This window comes from Anarrhichthys ocellatus, unplaced genomic scaffold, assembly GCF_004355925.1.
Source record: "Anarrhichthys ocellatus isolate YVR2014 unplaced genomic scaffold, GSC_Weel_1.0 scaffold43, whole genome shotgun sequence".
NCBI classification, from domain to species: domain Eukaryota; kingdom Metazoa; phylum Chordata; class Actinopteri; order Perciformes; family Anarhichadidae; genus Anarrhichthys; species Anarrhichthys ocellatus.
Window position 1 is genome coordinate 2,730,561 of NW_022280073.1, and position 21,657 is coordinate 2,752,217.

Here is a 21,657-nt window from a genome sequence, read left to right on the forward strand (position 1 = left end):
AGAGTGAAAAATTTAAAGGGGTCTGAATACTTTCCGTACCCACTGTAGATTCAGATCAGGAGTGGGTTAGGCCTCTTAGCCTAGGTATGTTACTATGGTTACCATAGGTCCCCAAATGGCCTTTTTTGGAAAGCACCTAGACATACCCTTAGAAAAACATGTAAAATATTCATTTTCTGTGGTATTGTTATCAAATTTGAGCTTGGACTAGGTAAGGCTTCATGCTGTGGTCCCATTGTGTTTTCCAGCTAATAAGTCCCAGCTCTAGTCATCTGCAGGCATCTGTTTGCAAAAAATATTCAGGCAGAAATAAAAACCTTCTACTTCAGTGTGTTCAAACTTCTATTACTCAATGCCAGTAGCACTTACAGTGATTCTGACTGTTGGGGAAACAACTTCAGAGTGTTACCATTCAAAATAGACCAAAACCATACATGTACTCCAAATGGTTCAAGAACAGCTTTCAATTGACTTTGGGTATGCCTTGGATAGGCGTTTTAGGCTAATTTTACTGGAGTGGTAACAGGTTAATATGACGGACCCTCCGCAGGAACGCACAAACGGAGTGGCGGTGGGTAGGGAGAGGGTGGAGGTGGTGGTTTTAAGAAAGACCCCTATAGGTCTTTCGTTCACACCTGAGAAGCTGATGAGTTGACGGGTTCATTGAAAACACTTTCTCCTAGTGTGCTGTTTTCAGCTCCTAGAGTCACACAGTCTGTGAATTGTGCTGACGACCTTCGACTCAAATGTTCTCTTCTATGTGGCCCTTTTCATGTTCTGTTCCTGTTTCCAGTCTCTTGAAGTTGTGTGCCTGTGTGTGGGTATTTCTTCCTTCATGTCCTGGGAGTGTTAACCTTCTTCAGAAGCCTAAATTCAAAGGCAGAAATATTTTCTCATTGCTTTTTTTTCACATGAGAAGACCTGTAGCAATGAGTGCAGATGTGGTTTGAATCAGAGGTCAAGTTTTGGCCAAGATCTCACCCTTTGAATTTGGGCCAACCGTTTATGAGAAACTTTAAAGAGAAGACATAACTTTCAGCTCATGTGGCCATCAAAACTAGAGTCAGAGCAGGAGGTCAACATTTTCAAAACTGAATTGTGCAGTGAGAGCTTTGGCATCTTTTTACGATGCTCTGGGTAGCACAACAAAGAAGTGAATTTCCCAAAATGCTGAGTGCTCCTTTTATTTGATATGGCCTGGAGGCCAGCTACAGCGTACCTGACCTGTGCCTGGTTATAGAGATACGATGTAGACACAACAAAGAGCTGGGAGTGCTCAGCCAGGTTGGTTTTCTACTGCAAGATCCTGATACTAGTGGAGATTGTTGACAACATGAAACAAGTTGAACAGTGGCTCAGTAACTTCCTCCTTCTGAGTAGCACAGCTGTAAGCTGCTTTTCAATATGCTAACATGTGTCCTAGATTCCTTTTCTTGCCTCCTGTCCTCACGTCTTAGTCACGGCCACGAGAGGCGCGAGCAAAGGAGGCGAGGAAAAGACCCGAGGAGAGAGGAGTCAAGGCAGCAGGCATTTAACAGATGACACATTGTTGCCTCAGAGCCGTTATTTTAGAGACTTCAATTAAATATGACATAATATGTAACATGCTGCATCAGCTGTCCATTGTTTGTTATATCTCTGTATATTATGATCTCTGTCAATGACAACAACTTACGTATTTTCTTTTAATGTGGCAAAATGTGACATGAATGTTCCTGTCTTGTATTTTATATATTTTTGTATAAATATTATAATCTATATGTAGATTATAGATACATAACACACACAAACACAGTCCTGTCTATACATGACAACATGAAATACAGTAAATTACATCTGAATGTGGAGAATGGTATTATCATTGATATAATCATTTAAATTCAGCCGCTGTTTGATTATAAGATCATAGCAGCTGAATTATTAGCCTATATTCAATATTAAAACACAAGTAATATCAAGGTAAATGTCGGAATATGTTTGGACCAGAGCCTCATAAGGTACTACACATACAGTGAAGGGCAGAGAGTTTGATCATCTTAAATAGCTACAATCTATAATTACAAAAGGACAATTACTGTCGCAATTGTAGAGTCCCATCATGGTTTGAGATTATTCCAGCTGTGTGTAATGCCTCTTTTATGTGCCGGGTGGCAAAATGACTTCGGCAAAGATTCACCGGAGTTACCTCGCTGTCAGCTCCTCCAGAAGCCTATATCCTCTCTCCTCATTCCTCGCTCCTCGAGGTGCATTTTGATAGATTGAAAGATCCTCCATGATGGCGGAGGGGGAAACAGGTCAGGCGTGGAGAGACGCGAGGAAGCATAAATTAGTGTATCGAAAAGCACATAGAGACTCTGGGCTTTCCCCTTTTCCCTGTTTGCATATCCTCTGTTCCTTTCCTCCGGAGAGAGGAGTCAACACAACAGGCATGTAACAAATGAGACATCGTTGCTTCTAAGCTTCCTTCTTTTCTTTATACCACTGTATTTTATCATCTGCTCATCATCTGCTCATCTCTGTCAGATGAGCAGAACAGTGTTCATGACAACTTATATATTTACTTTTAATTCCATTCACAAAGTGGCGTAATGTTTTATTCATGAGTATAAAAAGTATTATGGCAAATAGTGAAAAGCGGAAAGTTTGATTTTCTTAAACTTGAGTACAGAAGACAAAATGTAAATTAAATAATGATTCAATAATTGTATCAAAAATGTAATATAAATAAGCATGTATATTGTGTACACTTGATTCTAACATCCGTGGACATTCATGCACTTATTCCTATTGAAATATCCACCTGCCATGCACTGATGTACAGTGATTTACATTGTCTGTAGTAGATTAATAGAATTGAACACTGTATGTTCATGGCCACATGTTTTGGCCAATAGCCACGGCGACTGCTTCCGGATCAATTCCTCTACGTCAGGGGTCACCAACCTTTTTTAAACTGAGAGCTACTTCAAGGGTACCGAGTAGTACGAAGGGCTACTTATTTGATACAAACTTCCTGAATAACAAAATTGCACAGATCACCTTTTAATAATAATAATAATATATGTGAAGAGAGTGTTTGATTACATGTCAGTTAATTATTCCTCACAATAATTATTCATAATGATTTCAACAACAATGATGGTATGGCTACACATACATATTTAAAAACATGCAACTTTTATTTCTGTTAATCTGTTTAAACATTTGAAAGTCAGAGGTATCACATCTCTGATATTTTTGTATCATCACATGATCAAAGCCGGTTACTTTTGCACATAGCGCCTGCTGGTGAATGATGTAATATAGACATTTTGCGAAATCTGGGTCACCTTTGCATTGCGCAATGAAGCCTGCATGCCGGCCCGTCATCGCGGGAGCCCCGTCTGTTGTCACCGACACCAGCTTTTCCAATGGTACCTTTTTCTCCACGAATTAACTCATAAAAGGTCTCGTCTATAGCCGAGCGGGGGATCCAACCCTCCGAGGCGCGCGAGCGTCTTCGGGCGCCCGCGTTCAAACCTCTAGTCTGGGCCTTTTCGGTCGGATTGCGTTGCCTCGCCTCTACCCCCGCCACCCCTGAGTTGTTGCCCCGCGGCCTGTTCCGAGGACTTACGGACCTGACGACGGGGTGCGCTCGCGGCTCGCGTCTGGCACTAACGGGATGCGCCCGCCATTCAGAACCTGAAAACCTAGTGCGGTTCGGCAGCCTCGTCCTGGCTGTCCGCCGTGTGCCTCCGGGTACCCAACTCTCTTAACTCTCTGCAAGCGTTTTTGATTAAAAAAGAACAGCAACTACAATTTTAGACGGAGCTCCATAATGACTAGTGCTATTTTAGAACATGTCTTGCGGGCGACTCACGTCGTCCCTGCGGGCGACAGGGTGCCCGCGGGCACCGTGTTGGCTACCTCTGCTCTACGTCTTCACCCTCTGCCACCTTTCCATCAAGTGACCACAATGTGGCCGCTACGTATTTTCACGTACCTGGCGGCTCGAGCTCATTTCGGGGCACTCTGATGGTTCCCTCTGGAGTGGGTGGCATGTTGATGGAAGGCTGTGTCACTGTTAATACATCCCAAATATATATATATATTATATAATATTTAACTCGGTTGACCCGGCCTGACTGATCCTACTGTCCTGTTCTGGAGCTCCCTGACGGTGCCCTGGTCGTGTTTTGCTGCCAGTAGACGGGGCGATACTGCCCGACTTTATGTTTTTTTGTTATGTTAAAAGCATTTTTATGGATGTTATTATTTTGTAATTTATGTAATTTGCCCTTTCATTTATGTACTCTCTCATGGTCTTTTCTTTCATTTCAAAGGGCTCAGGCACTCACTCACACACACACACACACACACACATACACACACACACACACACACACACACACACACACTGTTCTCCCATACACTGACTATATGATGATAGCTGGCCTGCATGTCACTGTTCTTGTCGTCCTCTTGTTGTTATGTTTATGTACTGTCTTGAGCTTCACAAAGGATTGGTGAAATGTAGCTTGTGTGGATGTTGCCGCACTACTTGATCAATTAGAGCTAAGATACGGAAAAGCTGTTTGATTAACAAAAACAGGCTATTGAGAAATAGTGGCGCCATGCTGCCCAACACTGCCAGCCAGAGGACAGAGGAGACGAGGAGGAACAAAGTGAATGAAAGGACATAAACACAATTACTGCAGGGAATAGAATGAAACAATGATTTGGCCTGACCGTGTTCATACGTCTAGTGTTGTGCTGGTGAAATCCCAAAACCTGTGGTAATAACTTTTTAACCTTTTGTCCATAAATCCAGCTCCACAGTTTAAAGAGTCACATCTTAATTTGCCATAAAGGCCTCATGGCTGCTCCTGCTGGAGCCCCATTTATAATGGAGCTCATGCATATGCATGCCCCACTTTTCACTTTTTATTTTATTTTTTTTATTTTTTTTTCAATTCTCTTAACCAATTTTGTATATTTGTGAGTTGATGACATAAAAACCCAAACAAAATCAATTATAATTCCAGGTTGTAATGCAACAAAATAGTGGGTGACTATTCCAAGGCAGTGTATCTAAACCATGGAACTGAGATCCAACACCACCCGTCAGAGCTATAATTTAGGTCCATGCACTCCCAGTTGAAATACAATGAGAACCTTAAATCATAGGTTCCTGGTGTGGAAAAGCCCTATTAGCCACCCGTCCAAATACATGCACACACATAAATTCACACTCACCAAAAGCGGGGACCATGTGACTCACATGTGTCAGGTTTTTGGTGGCCTGGAGCACGAGTTAATCAGCAGCAGACAGTTTTTCTCATTGCTTCACATTTGTAGCAGGAGGTCTCGTTTGGAGATAGTAATAGGCTTAATTTGATCTGTAAGAGGGGTGATTATGTTGTGTGCTAGTTTCTCCAGGCTGTATGTTGTTTCCCAGGGCTCTACAGAGATAAGTGTGATGTCATGCTGTGCAGCCACGGGGTCAAGTCCCGCAACCCATCATCCTTTACTTTCCTCCAGCGGTGCTGTAAATGTTAGCTTTTCTCTACGATTTGTCCATCATCGCTGATCTCTCGCTTGACGTTTTGGAATTATTGGAGTCTGAAAGTGCAGACGAACTTCAATCAGTAATATTTTCCTCAAACCATACTGAGTTACCGGCGCCTGGAGCTTTTCATTTTTAATAGAGTTTTTGATAGACAAAGAGAAGAAACAAAGACATGAAACAAAAGGGGAAAGCATAATGTAAAATAAAATGGCAAATACATTCTCTTTTGTGCCGCTTATTCTTGAGAAAGGCCAGAGAAAAGGCTTTTAATAAGGTTATATTCTACTGCATTTTTCAATCCATTGAATGTGTTTTAATAATACTAACAGGAAAATAGCAGTTCACAAAGCTTTTCAAACGTTTGAAAAAGCAATCAAAGCCGACTTTTCCCTAACTTGAGGCTCTGAGTTAGACAAACTTAACCATGGTCTTGATTGCTCACAGCGGTTTACTGTCTGATGGCCTGCTGCCTCTGTAAATACAGCATGAACAAGGGGATGAAGCTCCCAGCAAATGTGGGCTGAGGGGAATCTCAATGACAGGTGGAGCGGTTATCGCCTCTGGTCAATGTCTGGAATGTTAACGAAGGTTTATTTCAGGAGAACAAGGCAGAGGAAGAATGTGTCGTTACAACAGAGGACGGGCTCGTCTCCAGCATCATTACTGTCAAAAGAAAGACTTAATAAAGAAGATGCTAGCAGCTGTAAATCATATCCCACATATGTATATCTTCTGTTTCAAAACATATAATCTGTGCTCGAACTCATATCTATGTTCCAGAGCCTTCAACTGCATCTCATGGTCTTCATATGTGGATGTATTTTGCTGAGCTGTCATGTTAGTGAGGTCACGTTCTCAGTCATACGGTGGAGGTTCACTTCTTACCGGGGTAGATCACTATGGTAACTTGTGCTGCATAAATGAAAGGTTATGTTGAATTTGTGAATGCTGACTTTTTGAATGTGTGAATTTATCGGCATAAAATGAATCACTGCCTCAGCTCGAGCAAGAGTAGATGTGACGTGTGTATTCCATCAGGTTAATGTTTTGCTTGTACTCCTATGGTGTTTTAAATTGATAGGCTATGGTCATTCAAAGCGGTAAGTAGACTTTGATATCCTCATATATTCATATTATTTATTTATAACGTTGAAATTTGAATGTGATAAAGATAAGGACACTAATATTAATCTTGGTAGAATTAAACAATTTGTAGAATTAAATTACAGCGGTAACTGTGTTGTTTCTGACTCGTGTTATTCCAATAAATTCAGAGCATTGTAAAGCCCAAAAATGGAAAGAAAAATATTGACAATATACGTGTAATCATTTCTAAAATTTACACAGATATTTTTATCTTACGAAATATTCTGCTTCAATCCATATTTTTTAGTGTTAGGTAAAAAAAACAGAACAGGTCTCCTACATGGAACACCAGCATACTCCCCTGCATGCAATCTAACAGCACCATCAATTACATTTAGAAAATCACAATAACACAAAATCTGTATTTATTCTCTCATAATATAATCATACCATGTATTCATTTATGTTTGTCAACTTCTTGAGCCATGTGTTGAAGTGTGACATGCTGGAATTGTGCCTTACAATCCCGCAGACGGTAGAATTGTCTTGCGTTACCTGTACTTTTATGTGTGATGTGGGTGGTTATAGAATATGAAAGTAAGACTTCTTACCGCCTTCAAATTCGTTTTTACATTTATACTATTTTTTATTAGTCCATTTCATAAAAGGCTAAAATTGTTAAACAGGATGAATAAAGTAGCTTATATTCTATAAGACACTGTTGTGTCCCCTTGTGGCATCCCGGATCAAGCTGCACTTGATGGGTGAACGGTAGGACAGAGCACAGGACAGAGCGCAGGACTTTGCTGGGACGCGAGGAGGTTGACTATGTGTTTACATCAATGATGCTTAATGGACAATGTTTCCTTGATGTTCAATTTGTATTGTATTTGTATTGTTATTCTGTAATTCTGTGTTTTCAAGATGGCTGGTCAGCATGAGTTGTTCATAGTCACTATGAACAACTCTATATAATATAATACTATACTACACTATGACATAGTATTATATTGGTGGAATGGGCGAGTTCATCCTTTGAGAGAAGTGTTGTTTCTCCAACATGACTTTTTCACAGCACATATCTTGACTTGTCACAGTAGGAGAGTGTTCCAACAAGGAACCTGAAATAAGAAGCTACATGGTCATCGTTAGTTTCATTATTTACACCAGTGCTTTTCTTTCTGTGGCAAGTTCAAATGTCTTCCGTAAGAAAGGCCTCTATACTCAGGACTCTTCTGCACAGCCTAATTTATCGGCAGTGAAGAAAGTCTTTAATTTGTTCTCCCTTTTTCAAACCTCATGAATCTTAATCATGCAAAGCCGGCATGCAGGACTCTTATCAGGTCATACCGTCGCCTGAACAGAGAGCTCAGACCAGCAACACTGTGCTTTTGTTCACATTGCATTTAATGAAAGTGTCTTTTGTGAGTATATATGAAATAGCGGTTAGCACTTTGTAATTAGAGTTTTTTTTAATAATTCAGGAAGTGATGAATGACGCAATTACCTTCATGTTGTAAATGTAAATGTTATTCTCATAAGTCAACTGCACCTCATCCTTTATTTCTGAAGCTAAAACCCTGCTTCTCCTTCTTAAACTGATACACATTAAAACATACTTGCAAAAATATGTTTTACTGATTACAATTAAATGTTTCTACGAAACCAAACTTTTCTCTTTGTGTGTACAGTTTCTCTTTGCTCCTTTACAAGAGTGCTGGAGAATGTGCAAGTCAGTGTGTCTGAGACAAGGCCAGAATCACAGTGGCAAAACCGATGCAGATTTCTTCCCTTTTCATATTTTAAACCAGTGTTCAAAGAGTGGTTTAAATAGCTGCAGTAGTACATCATTAGCTCCTCTCTGGGCTGAATGTGCTGAGCTGTTGGAGAGGGAAATAAATCAACATTTTATAGCTCCTTCGGGCTCCGTGGATCAGATTGAGCTCTGCAGTGAGAAATTAAAGGCTTCCTAATGGGCCGCACAGCTGAAACATATTACTGTATCTGAGAGCACAATGGAGTCGTCTTATATCCTCATATGGGGAAAGAGAAGCTTGATTTTTTCAATACCACAAACACAAATGTAAAGTTAGCAACATCTGCAAAACACAGATCTAGTGGAGAATAAAGCAGGATGACATTTAAAGTAATATAAATATAGTATATCACTTTTTATTTGTGGAATACATACCTTTTGAACTATTGTTGTTCACTATAGGCACTCGGAGAGTAACATCTATCATCATTTTATCTCACAGAGGTGAAATCTGATTGGATAAAAGCTCTACTTAAAACAAGCTGCACTGGAAGTAGGGCTGCACGATTATGGCCAAAATCATAATCGCGATTATTTTGATCAATATTGCGATCACGATTATTCATCACGATTATTCATTAATTTTAGGGACAACATCTTTTTATTGCGTTTTTTTGTTACGTTTAAATGAACAAGAACACTGCTTCCACTTCCATTGTTGTGCTACATTCTGGCTAATGTACAAATCTTTGCATCAGACTGGTCCTTATCACAGTGCATCTCGTAGAAGGAAAATATAAATAAAATAGTATCAACACTTTTTACCCAAAATTAAATCAACAGAGCACTGCTTTCACTTCCATGTTGTGCTACATTCCAGCTAATGTACACGTCTTTACATCAAAATAAAACTTATACGGTTCTTATTCACCTGAAGCAAAATATAAATAACATTTTTACCCAAAATAAAGGGCTAACTAAAAATAAATATGTGTGTTGCTCACAGTATTTATTGGACACATGTCTTTGGCCAAATGAAATGCGATTGCATCCGTTATTTCAGCGTGTCTTTGGGAAGAGGATGGATACGCTGTCGCGCTATGCAGGGTCGCCGTTATTGTTTTCTGGGTTAACGTTGGACATGGACGGAGATTCAGTGAGGTAACGTTAGCTTTGGCCTTAATGCATTCGTCGTACTGTGGTTTGTGGTGATTTTTCAGGTGGCTGAACAAGTTAGTTGTATTGCTATGCGGCACAGACACAACTCTAACGTACTCTGTGCATATGATTTGTTCCTGGTTAACATCACTTGGCCTAAATCCAAAAAACTTCCAGACAACGGATGATGATCCTTTTCGAGGGGCTAGCTCCTCCCATCTCGTTCTCCCCCTGGTGGTCGGCTGACTGTTAGTTGAGGAAGCACTTGATTTGATATGTAGCAGAGCACGTATTTTAAACGTCAATATCGCTGACGATCATCCTCATTTAATTGTGGCAGCCAAAATCGTAATCGCGATTAAAATTCGATTAATTGTGCAGCCCTAACTGGAAGCAGAGCAACTGAGGAAGACAGTAGCTGTGCAATGAGAAAATAAGATGATGGGAAAATATTTTTATAAATTACAATACATGTAGTGTATTTATGAAAAAATTTTAAATTATAAAATAGCTATAACTTTGTGATTCCGTTTAGGCCAGCAGAGAAGACCTTGAAGGCCCTGACGGCCCACCACTGCCAAACACACAGAACACTCTGAAGTATACTGATAAAACATTTTTTTAAATCATGAAATGGCTAAGTTTGCGATAAAAGTACATTCTTTGCTGCCATAATGTTAATTATACCTAAAATGATAGAAGAAATAAATGATTTACAAATGGTTTGCTATTTGTGTAGCCTCTGTGGCTGTTACCATAGAGGGAAGGGTTCATCCTCTGGGAAGCATGATATTTCTTCCCAGAGGATTGTTGCTGATGTTGATAAGGGAAGATGAGTTTTGGGGTCGAAAATAAACGCAATGAGGTAAACTATAATAATTTGTTAATAATAATTGACAATGCAGTTTCGTTGTATGGGAACTACATTTTTAGGAGACCAGGCTGCTTTATCAACACTTCACGTTAGGACCATCTGGCCGGAGATACAGGACATTAAAATGGATGAGAAGACTGTAACCTTTCTCAAATAAATACATGCAACAAACATAAATGTCATATTTCCATCATGTTTTCTACATTGTTTTCATTTGTTTAGGGTTTGACTGGCATTCTTTCAATTAACTCGTCTCGGCGCCTCCCTACTTATACAATGATCTAGTGGCACCCAACTGTACTTTATGCTAATTGTATATGGAAACTTGGCTATTGTGCATTCAGCATATGAAATGAACCCTTCATAAAGCCCAGGCCCCCTTAGGTACTTTTGCTTCAACTGTCATAGGAAGACACAAACAGCCCTCTCAATTCTGGCTGGTAACCTTTGACTGGCAGATTTTAACAGCTGTAGCTAGCTGGCTAATTATTATTTCCCATTTTGAACACTTGTAGCTGACTTGAAATTGAGAAATTAATGAAAAACCTCTGACTTCATTGTGTTGATATAATGATCATGCCTTTTAATATCCTGAATTTGTTTGCAACAAATGCTTTGCTTTTAATTCAAAATGCTTTTGACTAACTCATTATTATTTATATAATTATCAATTTTGTAGGAGTCTGTCATTTTTCACCACTGGCTGTTATTTCACAGTTACCCTGAGTTGACTGGAGGGTTTCTTCCGATCACTTTGTGTGGACTGGTTCCTAAGAGAGGTGAGGAAATGCACAGCCGGGACATGCTGATCCTTCCTTGACTTTATGCAGACCGCATTTCAGCAGATTCAGCCAGAAGCTCCGATTTTTAGGACATTTTGAGACTTCTTTGCTGTCTTGTGCTTTTCTGATTAAGGGGGATCTTAAGTGTTCAGACACCTAGTTGAAGTGAATATTAACAAACTTGTTTCCACTGCGTGTACCTGCATCAAGATCTTAGTGCTAATCATGCAAAAGTTTGTGCTGACCAAACAACGCCCACAGGCTGGATTTTGTTTATGATCTCTATAAACCCTACAGAGCAGAGATGCAGTGTACATGAACACTAGTGTTCCAAACACCCATCAGTGCACCGTGGACACACACTATTAAACACATTGAAACCTCCACTTTCACTGTTTCCTCAAAATTGAGGACCCACCAAACGGCATTCAAGATATTGCAAAATCATTTGGCAGCACAGAGAAGGCTGCATTTTCTAAGAAAACAATAGTTCTCTGTGAAGGAAATGATCAGATATGTGTGTTAGTTTGGAATAAGCATACAAAGTAAAAAGAAGTGAGTATACAGCATGACCAGAGACAATAAAAAGAGTCCATTTTTATTGACACATTAACACAAAACCTATAATATAACTGAACTAGCAGAAATTACAATAAGAAACCTGTCTACATGTTCAAACACATGATGGATTGTCAATGAATTCAGCCATATCATTGCACATTGATCTGCTTTACAAATGAGAGCGATATCTTTCCAGAGAAACTGCTTGCAAGACAAAGCTGTGCAGATAGTTGGTGACAGCACATCAAAGGTCTCCGTGGTCCAGCAGTCAACATTAATAGGCTGTCCTTTTCCTCCATCAGGTTGCTCCACACAAGGCTACATCATTACGATAGAGCTCCCGGCTACCGAGCGTCGGGGTCAGACCTTTAAAAAGAAATGGAATTGGTGCAAAACAAAGATATTACTGTTACTCACAACATCAAAGATGGACCATTCCATTTCCATGTCATACTTACAGGGCTCTGCTTTCTGTAAAAGGGGGAAATGACCCTGTGTGCTTGTCTTCATTTGGAAATATTTTCACCTGCTTTGTGGTTTTTACTAGATTTCAGTGACCCTCTGTATCAATCCAGCTCCTAGTGCTGTGCCACTGATGTGTGTGTGTGTAATATGTCATTAAACAATGTAAAATAATACAAATATACAGTATTATACATCATATAAACAATTAGCTGAATTATATGATCTTTGTATTAAATATTGCAATGATCTGATATATTATTATGAACTGGATGACGTGAATGTTAAATGGTAAATACATGTATTTGTATAGCGCCTTTCTAGTCTTCTGACACTACATGCCATTCATACACTGATGGCAGGGGCTACCATGCAATGTGCTACCTGCCCATCAGGACTAACTAACCATTTACACCACACATACATTGAAGATACAGCCTTGGGGAGCAATTTGGGGTTAAGTGTCTTTTCCAAGCACACATACATGGACTGGAGGAGCTGGGGATCGAACCGCCAAACAGAAGATGACCAGCTCTGCCTCTGAGCCACAGCCGCCCACAAAGATTTGGATGAAAGCGCATCCAAAAAAACAAAAATAACAATATATCATGACCAAATTAACATACAATCACAATATTAAAAATAACAATACAGATCTTTTATAAGGTCCCGAGTAACACCAGGGCTGCATTCTAAGGAGCATGAATTGTGCAGGTGTGTTTTTCTCTGGATTTTCAGGCACACCAAAGCTTCAATCATAGACTTCATAAAGAAGTGTCTGTATTCACCGTGACTTCACCCATTGGTTTATGTACAACAATTCTGAAGCCTAGAGAACGGCATTTGGCCATCGACATCTTAGTTTTTTGCACCCAGAAGTGACACGAGAGGGTGGACCTCAGTAAAACTGAACGCTGAATAAGACATATTGGTGACCAAAATGTTACAACGGAACTGTGCTCAAGAGCACGTAGATTTCATTCACAGGAAGGGACATGGATATTAACGACACACCCATAACCAATTACGTAAAAGAGCACGGTAGAGAAATGTGCATGTCGCTTACTTGTAGACCTTCACAAAGGACACATTGGTGTTTCCTCACTCTCAGCTTGAGGTGCATTTCAGGGATTGGAAGAACCTCCATAACAGGGAACAATTTCCGGGTCACAGGAGGAGAGAGAACATGAGAGGGCATAAGTTAGCATATTGAAAAGCACAATATTTGTTATCAATTAATAATATAATAATAACCTTAGTGTGGCAGAACTAGCTAACTGCGCTAGCATCTATGACTCAATGCATGAGGTGTTGGTGCCTTTGAATTGGCTATGTCATGCTGGTTCAAGCAGATCCATAATTTCTCGAAATCCTTGGCTGTCAACCATACTGACAGGCATCGTGTCTTTTTCTTTTTTTTGTTCTGCCCACTTTGCATTGCAGTTCTTCCGTGCCAACACTGAGGTCATGATGGGTTGCTGCTGCTGAGAGGATCCAGCCAACGCACTAGGATGAACATTATTCAAGTGGTAGAGCGTTGCTGTTGTCGTTATGTTTGCCATTTACTCTTTTCAGTTCCAATGGTCGCACGCACTACTTCCCGTCACCCTGTTTGGAAGATTCTGACAAGAGAAACCCTCACACAACGGCCACCACTGTATCTTCTTACATTAGACAAGCTGACATTATGTTTTTATGGAGAAGAAAGAAATACATTTTCATTGTTAGCACATCTTAACATATAGTTCTTTGACCAATAACTAGAAAATACAATCCTTTCTTACATGTATATGTATGTAAGACATAGAATACTTTTCAAAACAAGTCCTAGTCAAATGTAAAACTATTTTGGTGTAAAAAACTTGAATATGCTAGCTAGAATGTTCCCATAGAAACCCCAGGGGTGTATTCACAAAGGATTTTATCTCACCTCTCTGAGTCCTCCTAAATTCTACGTAACGTTCCTTGCTAGCTATTCAAAGAGGTGCTAAGGAACTGAGAGAAGATAAGAGAACGGCTGGGGTTGGTAATCTGCACATAGCACCGATTTTGCCTGGAAATCCAGCTGACCTCTCTAAGGCACGAAGCAAAATTATGTTAAGATGTCCTCTTACTTGACCTGTGAGGTATGTAAACCTCTTGCCATTGCCACACAGTCACACGAGACACCCCAGTGTATTACACTGCTACAGTACAACCATATACATTATCTTTAACCGCTTGTCGTGTTCAGGGTCGCGGGGGCTGGAGCCGATCCCAGCTGACATTGGGCGGAGGTACGGTACACCCTGAACAGGTTGCCAGACTATCACAGGGCTGACATATGGAGACAGGCAACCATTTACTATCACATCCACACACCGCAATTTAGAGTCTTCAGTTACCCTAAGTTGCATGTCTTGGGACTGTGGGAGGAAGCCGGAGTGAACCCACACTGACACGAGGAGAACATGCAAACTCCACACAGAAGGCCCATTTAGCCCCTCTTGCTGTGAGGCACCGGTGCTAGCCACCTCACCAGCCCGCTACATATGATGATTTTATCAGGTGATTTATCATCCAGGTTTCCTTTTTAAACATTTTCAAATAAAAAATACAATTCTACTATGGCTTGGCTGGATACTTGATGGTTATCATTTACTGAGTTGTGCATCCATTTTCCCAGTATGCCCAGCTATCAATGATTTACATTTCAGATAATCAATAGTGAATGCCACTCTATTGCTTTCCATCTTGCATTAGTCCAGATTTGTAACTCAACTTTGACAGAGAGATAATCAATGTCTTGTTTTATAATGATCATCAAACTCCAATATTGTCTGGACTGGTCCCGTACTGCTGGAGTTTCATTTTGTGCACACGGATATGGATGTTCACGTTCTGGTGGCCCTAAGCAGGCCTGCGCTAAGTTTGCTGATGAGTTCCGCTGGCTCTGAAAAGCAGCGATGGCCACAAAAACCAGCTTCATCAAATTAATTTGCTGTACGCTAAATATACTGTGAAACTAATTGGGGTCCGAAGAGCAGACAGACAGATGAGGTATTTTAAGCACAACCGTGCTGCGGCATTTTGGACCAATGAAAGGCAATGCAGGGATGCCTGGGTACTGGGCGTTACAGTAATCAAGATGAGAACAAATGAAAGCATAGAGAAGACTAAATGAAGAAAAATTTAAACAAAAATGTTTATGATAACAGATGATGTATCATAAAAAAGTAATGATAGGAGTGTTTAGGAGTGACGGCATTCATCCCACTTTGGATGGAGCAGATCTCATTTCTACAAATCTGACCCAGTTTCTTTGTGGACCTAATACATGACAACCCAGAGTTCAGACCAGGAAGCAGAGTTGCAGTCTTACACACTTCTCTGAGATTCCATTAGAGCAGTTACTCACCCAAAACCACATAGAGACTGTGTCTGCCCCATGGCCACTTAAATTAATTAAATCAAAAGTAAACAGTCGGGGAGTTAAACAAAATAACTTAATCCAAGTTAACACCAACGCAACAGTGCAACAAAATAGGATCATTAATTGTGGACTCTTAAATATCAGATCTTTGTCATCTAAAGCTGTATTAGTGAATGATTTAATATCAGATAATCATTGATTTATTTTGTCTCACTGAAACCAGGCTGTGTAATGACAAATATGTCAGCCTAAAAGAATCAACTCCTCCAAGTCATATTAATACTCACATTCCTCGAGGCACCGGCCGAGGAGGTGGAGTAGCAGCCATCTTTGACTCAAGCCTATTATTAAACCCTAACCCTAAACTAAACTATAACTCATTTGAAAGCTTGGTTTGTAGTCTTTTACAGCCAACATGGAAAACATTACAGCCAGTTCTATTTGTTATAGTGTACCGAGCCTCAGGTCCGTAGTGTGAGTTTTTATCAAGTCTACTCCTTCAAACAGATAAAGTAATTATTGTAGGTGACTTTAATATTCATGTGGATGTCGATAAGGATAGCCTTAGTACTGCGTTTATCTCATTCTTAGATTGGCTTCCGTCAGAGTGTACAGAAACCCACTCACTGTTTTAACCCTCGACCTGGTTCTGGCTTATGGCTTTAAAATAGAAGATATAATAGTCTTTCCACAGAACCCTCCTTTATAATGATCCGTCATTATCTAAGCATTTTTGAATTCCTACTACCGGAGTGTACGCCCTTAGGTAAATGTACCTAGAGTAGATGTCTGATAGTGCTGTAGCTCAATTTAAAGAAATGATTCCATCTGTATTTAACTCAATACAATGTCTCGATATAACAGAGGACTTGTCACGGGGCATGGTGAGGACTCAAATGCAGACAGTCAGGTGTAGTGAAAAATGTTTTTGTTATCATTAAAACCTAACAGGGAATCCAGGGACAAGACAAAAGACAAGGGGGAAAATCCGGCAGGAAAAGGCAGAACAGGCAGACTGGAAAACCGGGAACAGGACGAGCACAACGGGCGGGTAGGTCGGAAAACAAACAATGATCAGGCAGTGGGTGTGTGTGCGGCAGGGGTTTAAATAGTGAAGGAGGCAGAGTGAGCAGGTGAGAGTAATGAGCTGAGTGTGACTGGCAGACATTAAAAGGTTCCACAAGATCCATAACCTTACATTTTGATTGCCTTACCAATACGCTTGGGATATCAAACTATAAATGATGTGCTGTTGTATGTCCAAACACCGTATACATATTCCAATTGCTGACCATTTCAAAATGTATACACATGCCCTGCAGCTAAATACTGAATCACATAGTAGTGTCAAATAGTTAAATAGTTCATGATTGGAAATGGACTTACATTTGTATGGAGACTTTCCAGTCTTCCGACCACTCAAAGCTTTACTCTTTATGTCAGCATCAACATTCACCCTTTCACACATACTATGTTCATACGCTGATGGCAGAGGTAATCTAAATGCATGCGCATGCACGCACCAATAGCACAGCCTTTGGGAGCAATTTAGGGTTCAATCTATTGCTCAAAGACACTTCGACATGCCGACCGGAGGAGCCGGGGAACAAATTGCTGATTTTTTGATTAGAGGATGACTCGCTCTACCTCTGAGCCACAGGCGCCCATGATCTGAAATATGGCATACTTAACATCAATATTAACATGTGAGCAGAGCCTTTACTCTGGCACCGCTGCATCTGACAGCTCAGGAGTGCAGCCTGGCTAATCAAACACCTGACACGCCAAATCTCATCCAAACACAGAGGGGGCCGCCTCTTATTGACGATCCCCTGAGTGCTGACGGCATTGATCGTCTGTGTGAAGTGTCTCCATGCTGTTGACGGGGATGTTTGTGTGCACGCCTGCATCTGAGTTACACTGACAAGATGCCTCTTGTAGTCGACATCTGGATAAATGCCTTTTCAGAGCTCCTCAACTCCTCTCAGACTGCATTCCCCTGCTCCTCTCAGCCCACCCACCGCCTCCTAAAGAGCATCAAAATGTCACATATCCAAACTGATTCATGGACTCAACCATAGCTGACTAGAAGCTGTTGAGCCAAATGAACATGTACAACTGTGAACGTCATGGGAGCGGGCAGTGTGTCCTCTTTTATGTAGCAATGTCATACATCTGTGTTAATGTGGGTGCTTGAATGTATTCATTAACAGGGATTTATCTGACTAATAATGGCTTTTTAATAGATCACTACAGCGCTTGAAATTGATGTCATAAACAGAGGTGGGACGTAACGCGAGAAGAATTTGCTCTTTACTGCTCTGCCTACAGTGAGTTATGAGAGAATGATTGACCGTGGCATGCCAGTTTGCCGTGAGTCAGGTTTGATTTCATGCGGCCTTTACCCGCTAGTTATTTTATAGATTCAGATCAGCAATACAAATTATAATTGATCAATAACTAATATTATCATATCAACAGTCATTGTTTGGCCCCAAGAGGGAATTTCACACGCTTCCCAGCAGTATGTAAAGTATTATATAAAATGTATATAAATAAATTATAATAATCTCTACCTTAAACAGCTGGAAGAATAAAGTAATAATGCATAAATCAATTATAATCCTTAAGTATATTTTGATGAACATATCCTGTGGTCCGTCTTGCTTGTTGTTATAAATTGTGATTAAAGGAATACAAATGCAATACAACTTCATTGTTTATCAAAGTAACATGTTCTCTTTTCTTCCAATCTCAAACGCTTCAGAAGGTTTCATTCGCATATCGAAATCACTCAACTTTTCTTGCTCAGGGCAATGGACCCCTGGAGCCACCACTTGATTTTAGCTTAGTATGTAGTTTACTTTTCATTACTCTAGAGCAGGGGTCTTCAATGTTTTTCAGGCTAAGGACCCCCAAACTGATAGAGAGATGGAGCAGGGACCCCCGACTATATATATTGTATAAAATTGTGTTTTGTATTAAATGGGCCTAGTACCATGTATAAACATACCTTGTTATTGTGCATTCAATACTAAGATATTCAAATAATACACAGGTTCATCTATCCATGTTTTTATTTTAAACATGTGCAAGGTACAGTGAGTAGGGAGGCTGTGCCACTGCCATTTATAAACATACCTTGTCAGCTGATACCAATGCCAATATCAACATTGTCTGTCAATTGCATGATAATCATGCATACAAGCTATTCAAATTAATGTTTTTATTTTAAACATAAATGTGGAAATGAAAATGAGTGATGGCCTATTGGTGCCACTGCCATGCATAAACATACCTGTTATCTTGCATACAATACTGAACTATTAAAATAATTCATGTATGGAAAAAAAAAAAAAAAAATTAAAAAAAAAAAATTGTCGAATCAACCAAAAATTTTGCGGACCCCCTGCAGTACCTCCGCGGACCCCCTAGGGGTCGCGGACCCCTGTTGAAGACCTCTGCTCTAGAGTGTGCAGGAATTATCATTCTCATTTAGGAGTAAATTAAAACATGAATCATTTCTTTACACACATTTTTATCGATTGATTATGAATGATTTTACAAACCAGATGCTTCCTACTAAATAAAGGGATCCCCGTCATAAAGAACTGAACCACATGGAGCTTTTTAAATGGAGCGCAATGGTGTGCGGTGAGTGTGTCTCTATATGTTTTGTTCTTATTCTTTTTTTGCTGCATTATCCATGTACAGTTCTGCGCTATGCAATCAAATTAAGACACAATGGGTGACCTGAGAGATGTGCAATGAAACCCCTTAAACCCCAATTAAAGCCACAGGGACTCATCGACATCCCTCCTCCCCCTCCCTTCAAGGAGATAAAAACATTGTCTGACACAATTACAATACTATAGCACTGCATATGTAACAGAATAACCCTAACTGCTACCAGCATACCTGTACAAAAATAATTTTATTTTAGTCAGGGGTCCCATTTTGCACTCTATACAGAAATGTCACAGCTTGGGTTTTCGTTACATTTCTCATTTCAGCTTCGGTGCCTCCCCCCTGCTAGCCACTCTGCAGAAACCCCCATCACACAACTTAATGATGTGGAAGATTCATCTCGATGCCAAAAATAACCCATTATCTAACCGGCAATAGACACATTTTGGAGCCCTGACACTCTGTCATGTTGTCACCCTGTCCATTGATGCTCCGGCTTCTCCCAGGATGCATGAAGTGCTACAGGGTGGCGTCTCCCTGGCTGCTAAATAAGAGTATTGGTGGAAATGAGACGTTGTATAGTAACAGCGGGAGTATGATGTGAAGAATGAGAGGCCATCGCATTAGCTTTGAACTGCCGTCTTGGAGAGCTCCACCTGGAACAAGAAGCCATGGCATGCTTTTTACTGGTTACCAGGACATGTTAAATTATAATTGTGACGTCAGTAACTGCTATTAGTCAGCAGCCACTGACACTCTTAACAGTGAGTCAGAGCTCAGATATGTGTCCAAAAAGATGAAAGCTCCTCAGTAGCAGTGTGATACACAATGGAGGTTACCAAGAAAAGAAGCAATACAAACAACAGGTGTCACCCACAACATTACTGAGTTTGAGATATACTTATTTAGTTGAGGGGTCATGGGAAAAAATGCTGAGAGATTTATAAATGTGGTGTTTAGACAAATCCATGTCATGTAATCAGTCATTAGAGACACATCTGGGTGAGGTGTTCAGTGTTTGAGGTGTCAAAACAAATCCAAGTCACGTGTTGAGTCAATAATGACACATCTAAATTAAGTATTCAGTTATTGTGTCAAAACAAATTCAAGTCATGTAATGAGTCAAAAGTGACACATCTGAGTGAGTCATTAGAAACAAGTAGTCAAGTCTCAAGGCATTAACCACAATACAAAGTAAATACAGACAAGTTCAAGATAAGCCTTGAGTCATTACAAACAAGTATGAGTCTGGGTCTTAAGTGACCAGAGTCAGAGTAATGAGATATAAGTCAAGCTGCATGCCATTAGAGAACATATGGCGTTATGTCGCGACTGTGGCTAAGGGGATAGCAGGGCCACTTTTCAATCAGAGGGTCGGCGGTTCATTCCCCGGCTCCGGCTCTGCTAGTCGCATGTCGATGTGTCCTTGAGCAAGACACTTAACCCCAAAATTGCTCCCGTAGTTGTGCCTACGGTGTAGAAATGTGATAGACTCTGAATTGTAAGTCGCTTTGGATAAAAGCGTCTGCTAATTGACTGTAATGTAACAGTCTAAATCAAGTCTTGAATTAAGAGTCCGGGTCAACTTAAGGAATCTGAGAAGGTATGATGTCTTGAGTTACTAGAAATGAGTGTGAGTGATTAAACACAAGCTTTAGTCAATCTCTGATCTTTACCAACATTCAGGGAACAACTATTTGTTAGCTCTCAAGTTGTAAGAGACAAGTTAGATAAGTCCCAAGTCATTTGAACCGGTATGAGTCAAATTTCAAGTCTTAAAAAAAAAACGTCATTAGAGACAAGTCAGTAAGTCTCGAGTCATTAGAAATGTGTAGGCGTCAGGCCTCCAGCCCTTAAAAGCAAGCCGACCTCAACTCATTAGAAACAATCCAGCGTCAAATCTTCAGTCATTACAGTCAAATTAAAATGAGGTCACTAGCCATTACAGGCACATCCCAGTCAAGTATTAACTCACGAGAAACAAGTTTAACAATCAAGTCCTGAGCCATGAAACACTAACCCCAGTCGACCAGGAGTTATTCATTCATTTAGAAAATCCTCCTTAGTGACCTAAAGCAGCATTTTTATATCAACAATGCACCACATGGCTACCTGTATGTGAAAGACTCTGCATGATTGTTTTATTTTCATCCCAGTACTTTACAATTCCTCTGCCCAGATATTTCCCACAGAAGTTGTCAGAAGCCAAACCAGAGCTAAAAGGAGAGTGACTTAAGACATTTATCAGGTGGCCTGAAACACAACGTTGCTCTGTGTTTGCATCTGCTTCACATGTTATCAGTAGATTGGATGGTGTTTTCAGTGGTTATC